We start from the raw sequence: 6,412 nt of genomic DNA on the forward strand, positions 1-6,412 counted from the left end.
TGAAGTCTATCAATGATTAGCAACAAAATTTATATTCTTTTTAGTTTCATTGTAGCCAACTTTTAATTAATCATCTTGGATTATTGGCTTTAATTATTCATCTTTCTTTTATAACACTATTTCTTCAAGTGTTTTTACTTTTACAACATTATACCTTCTCAAGTCAAGCTTGGTTTCATATCAATCCAAATAACATGCAAATTCAAATTAGCTTTAGATTACATTTATTTCTTATCAATTCAATTATTAACGTGAAAATTTTAAATTTGTTGTAGCCCATTCAAACAAACATTAAAGAAAATGAATAATCATAGTTTAAAGACATAAGTGAGCAAAAACAAACAAAATGGAACTAAGAAAAAAAATTTAGTAAGCAAATAAATAAAAAATACTTAATTATAGCTACGTCTCCGCTCCCCACTCCCGGGGAGAAATCCACTATCACAACCTGGTTTTCTACGCTCACCCGAAAACCTTATACCACTCACAATGTAACAAATATAAATTTGTTCTCTATAATAGATGAGAACTCAATTAAGCACAAACTCAATGTTACAATCTCTCACAACCCTAATATACTATGTATGCAAATACAATAAGCTCAAGTGGGTGTGTGTAACAATGAGATAATATAATCAAATCTAAACTCAATATAAAAACTAGCTTTAAAGAATGATAATCAAATAACTAAGCAAATGTAAAGCTAGATAGAGTTTAGAAAACTTCTCCAATAGATGACAAGATGGAGAGATGGAGATTGGAGCCCAAACAAGAAGATGATCTCCTCCACTTGTGAAAACAATCTTCAAACCAAACAAACACTAAAACACACTTAAACCCTTGTTTAAAACTCTTTAAACTTGTTTAAAACATTTCTTGAGTACATGAAAACTGAGATCAAAGAGGGTTTTTATAGCCTCCAAGACCTCACCCAAAAACCCAAACAAAATGACCAAAAAACCATTCTGCAACGGCTCTAAAAAGAGCCGTTAGAACTGCAGCGGTCGACCGAGGAAAATCGCGGTCGACCGCGAGATCTAAAAATTTAAAATTTATAATTAACACCCTTAATATTTTAGAAATTACAGAAATAACCTCAAAAGTTTAAATTATAAAATAACACCTTAAAATTCAGAGATTTTAAAACTTAGCAACAACATAGATGGGCTCCAAGAATTACCATTAAGCACTTAAAATTTTAAAATTTATAAAAAATAACCTTAAAGTTATAAAAATTACAAAAACTCTCCCAAAAGTAAAAAATTACAAAAAATCATGAAATTTTAAAACTTATAACCTGTACACATCAAATTTAGAAATTATCAGTAGATCATTGAAATTTTAAATTTTTTAAAAACCAACCCAAATTTTAGTAATTGTAAAAATACCTTCAAATTTTTAAAGTTACAATAAATATTCTAACATTTAAAAATTTACCACCAATACATGAAATATGAATTATAAGCACCCAACTTATAATTAAAAGTTTTTATAAAATACTATCAAAGTTTAAAAATTACAAAACACACCCTCAAAAGTTCAAATTCACAAAAAAGCTAAAATTTTGGCAAAGAAAAGAGGAAATGTTTGATATTATAACATTAAGTTATATAAATTTAACTTTCAATTTAAAATTTATCATCTCTTTTCAACATCTAAAAGTAGTCTAAGTTCATGCCGGTAAAAATTAGCAATTACCATAGATTAAAACTATCAAGTTTAGGAATAAGAATTTAAAAATATATGATAGATTAAAAATTAACATTACTGTATAAATTCAAGGAGCTGCATATAATTTTAATAATAACATCCATTGATAGAAGAAAAATTAATAAAAGACTATAATATAATAGGTTAGCATTAACCGATTATAATGTATAAACATTTATCTTTAATGTTGATAATATTTATAGGGTAAAAAATACAATGAGATATGTATGAAAAAACTATCAGAAAGTTCAAAGATATCATTTAAAAGAACCAAGTTGTTTTCATTTCAAATGGAGAAGTGAAGGAAATAAAATCAAAATTTGAAAACATTCATGAATCACCAGATTGACATTGATAAAATGCAAATCTGACAAAGAAGCACTGACCGAGTTCCCCTTGAAGAACATATTAAACAATTTTGTCCTAATTAAAAAAACATTCTTCATGAAAGATACAAGAAAAATTAGTAAGTATTTATAAATTTTCATACTTTATTCTTAAAATATTAAAGGAATCATAAACTTAATATAAAATTATATATAAATAATCTTGTAGTAGAAACTAAAGTGAAGCCATTGATCAACTATATTGCGAGATATAATAAGCTAGATAAGATGAGAAAAATCACTATAATTGACAAAAAGTATGCACATGATACTTAGTTACCATAGCATAAGTAAAAAAAAAAAGTTAAAATTGATTTTTTTTATTTTTCTATATAGTGCCACGACTCTGCAAGTAACCTTATTTGGGGATATGACTACCAACGAATGATCAATTTTTAGGGACATGGTCAAAGATAAGCATGTAATAGTACTGTCAGATTTCAAGATCTTTAAATATGAAGGTAACATATTTTACAACTAAAATTCTTATTAAAGGCCACTAAACATAAAATACAACACAAATTTAATTTATTGAATAGCTAGTATATAGAATAGCTTAATTTTTTAAGGAAAAATCATGAATCTTTAGAAGAGATTTTCATGAACTCTTTTAATATTTTTATATGGTTATGTGGATGCGTTTATCATATAAAAGTGTACTCGAGTTAGTATTAATCTTTATTTTATGATTTTTTTCTGAAGTCTATCAATGATTAGCAACAAAATTTATATTCTTTTTAGTTTCATTGTAGCCAACTTTTAATTAATCATCTTGGATTATTGGCTTTAATTATTCATCTTTCTTTTATAACACTATTTCTTCAAGTGTTTTTACTTTTACAACATTATACCTTCTCAAGTCAAGCTTGGTTTCATATCAATCCAAATAACATGCAAATTCAAATTAGCTTTAGATTACATTTATTTCTTATCAATTCAATTATTAACGTGAAAATTTTAAATTTGTTGTAGCCCATTCAAACAAACATTAAAGAAAATGAATAATCATAGTTTAAAGACATAAGTGAGCAAAAACAAACAAAATGGAACTAAGAAAAAAAATTTAGTAAGCAAATAAATAAAAAATACTTAATTATAATATTTAATCACGTGTATTGCACGTGCATAAAACTTAGTTATAATTAAAAGGATAAGTTACATAATGATCCAAGTCCGTAGGATTAGAAAAGGTCCCGATCAGGTTCCTCCAATTTGTATTTTAAAAAATATAAACGCGTAAAGTTGAGAATTGATTATTGCAACAAAAGAATTGATGGCTATGTACTAGAACCTGAAAATAAAGGGGTAATATCAATTTGAAAATCCTGTAAGGTCGCTGCCATGACAACTAACCATGAGCCGAGTTTTTTGAATTTATCCATAAAAATATATATGCATTTCCTAGTATTACTATTGATCGACTAGCGATTTGACTGACCTGCACTGCAAATACAGGAACCGGCTAGAGACTGACATCAAATTCCTGGTACCAGTTTCTTGAAAGATGCAACATCATGGATCTCACTAGTTGTAAGTTGTCGGATGTCAAAGTCCGCCTTGGAAAATGATAGGGGCACATCCCCAACCACAACTCCAACCATATCTTTTCTTTTTTTTTTGCTACAGTGTACCGGACCTCACATGAGATTTTAAAATTCCGCCTCGGAAAATGATAGGGGCACATCCCCAGCACAACTCCAACCACACCCCCTCTCTCTCTTTTGCTACAGTGCACGGGGCCCCACATGAGATTTTAAAATTTTAAAATCCCATGTGAGGTCCGGTGCACAGTAGCAAAAGAGAGAGAGGGTGTGGTTGGAGTTATGGTTGGGGGTGTGCCTCTAGTGCCACTCATCCGCCTCAGCTTTGATGAAGGTAACACTAATTTGGTTTTAGAGAAGTCTATTTGGACATCCCCGGTGGAGGGAATGTGAGTGAGTTTCCCGGCAAGAGGCAAGTAATCAACGAGAGTTGCGGAAAGTGAAGATTTGAGGAACTCAACAAGTGATGAAAATGAGAATAGAATCAAACAATGAGAGCTTAATTGGAGGTGGGGGTCGGGGAAGTGGAGCAAGTGTAATTTCGGACACATTAAGGATTCGAATTGGATCTTGTGACGTTTTCTCTTCTTCAAACTTATGATCACTGAAGTGATCATAATATAGGAATTGAAGGAATGTTGTGGTTGTTTATCATTCACATTTTCTACGTTTTCCCTCTTTCTCCTTTTCTTTTCCCCTCCGTTTTTAGCTATAAATTGTAAGAATCTATACTTTACACATAATGCTAAGACTAATAAAAGTAATGCTCCTTGGACCTTGAGTCGTCATGCGCTCTCATTCTAATATTAGCTATTCACTATCATCGATCAATTTATTTGTTCTGTGCTTTCCATAACAGATACCATGGAGGATTAACATGGTAATTATATTTCCAATAAGGTATTTGTTACCTGTAGACCCCCTGTAGGCGTTTAAAAATGTCTATAGGTGTCCGCACACAGCTCGAGATGGAGAGAAGATGACGAACATCGTTATCCGAGTCTAAGAGGATCTATAGGTGTCCGCACACAGCTCGAGATGGAGAGAAGATGACGAACATCGTTATCCGAGTCTAAGAGGATTATCTGACGCCGACAAGTGCATGAACCGGAATGGCGAACCAACTGTGTCTCGTGCGCTCACCGGCCACCTTCAGTCAACACGCGCACTTCAGTCAACGCGCGTATGTCAATCAACTCGCGCGCGTCGGTCAACACGCACACGTCAGTCAACGCGCACACTTCAGTTAACGCGCGCGGAGTGTACAAGTCAACACGACGAACAAGTAAACGAAGCGACAAAAAGTACAAGTCCCGAAAAGTCGCAAAGTGCCAAAAAGAAGAAGTTCAGCTGAGGCGGTTAACCCGCGCCAGCGCGGGACGGATCCGTCCGACCCGCACCGGCGCGGGACGGATCCGTCCGACCGTCCGACCCGCGCCAACTGCGGTCAGACTCGGCTGACCCGCCTTGCCGTTCAGCACGACCATTTTGCGCAGTCTTGACCCGAAAACGCGTTTTTGACGGTTTTGGGCTGTTTTCTCAGGATTTATCTGTTTCAGGGGTTCCCAACTGACTTGATATTATCCACAAACATGGTTAGGCCGTTATTGATTGAAAATAAGGTCAAATCTCTCATTCTCATCCAAATACCGGCATCCGAAGCCTATAAATATAGGCCTAAGGGCTCATTTCACGGGACAGGGATCAAGAGGGTGAAATGCTGCCGAATTGGAGAGTGGAGCCACGAATTTACAGTGAGGGTTAGCAGATCTTAGCGAGTTCCTGTGCATAAAGAGTGGAGTTCGAGAGATCTGAGACCCGTCCCCTATTAAAGAGTGGAGTTCGAGAGATCTGAGACCCGTCCCCTATTCCTCCGGATTTAAGCTTAGTCTTAAATATTGAGAAGAGCTGTGATCTCGCGGATTAGATTCGTGAAGTAAGAGCTTTGATCAACTTAATCTGTCAACCGAATCTAATCCACGGCGGTCCACGGATATTAACGTCCCTGGCATAGGCGAAGTTCCCACGCAAGCAGCGGATGATAAACGTCCGTTGCGCTGTTTTGACAAGAGTTGTAATTTTACATTTTCATTGTATAAGTCGATCTTATAAAAAGATCTACTTTTCTCATTTATTTGAGTTTATTGTAACGACCAAAGTTATAATAGATTCGATGACAATGAAAACATCAACTTTTGACCTAAACACGCTGGCGACCACAGTGGGAGCCGACAACCTTTCTGCGAAGGCTGATGTGTCGCAACCTCGGATTCTCATCCTGGTTGAAGAAGAGGTCGAATATGAGTTCGACCAGCAGAAGTATGAAGAGTATTTATCCTCCTCCTCCAGATCCACCTCTCCTCGCAGACACAGGAAGGCCTCCTCCAAGAAAGATCGCTAGACTTCGGCTTCAAACGTCCAACAAGAAGATCTTCCCGTCACCGCTACACTTGTGGCTCACAAGGCCCCGCCGGCATCCGACGAGGCCGAAGCCGCAGATCTGAACCCTTTGACAAAGGAGTTGACTGCTGATAACGTGTCCATTCTATCAAAGAGAGCACATCAGAGACGGTAACAACGCATCGCACGTCAGCTGGCTAAGGCCTTGGAGCCAGTTGATGGAATCCGCTATGAAGCGGATCTGAAGTCTAGGAGGCGCCAACCACCACAACAGAGGGTGGACAACTCCTCCTCCTTCCGAATGGATCCGCGTCAAAAGGACCCGATCAACTCTTCAGGAGCGGATTCAGAAACGTCGCGCACTACGAGCACAAG

This window comes from Asparagus officinalis, unplaced genomic scaffold (assembly GCF_001876935.1).
Source record: "Asparagus officinalis unplaced genomic scaffold, Aspof.V1 AsparagusV1_Un890, whole genome shotgun sequence".
NCBI classification, from domain to species: domain Eukaryota; kingdom Viridiplantae; phylum Streptophyta; class Magnoliopsida; order Asparagales; family Asparagaceae; genus Asparagus; species Asparagus officinalis.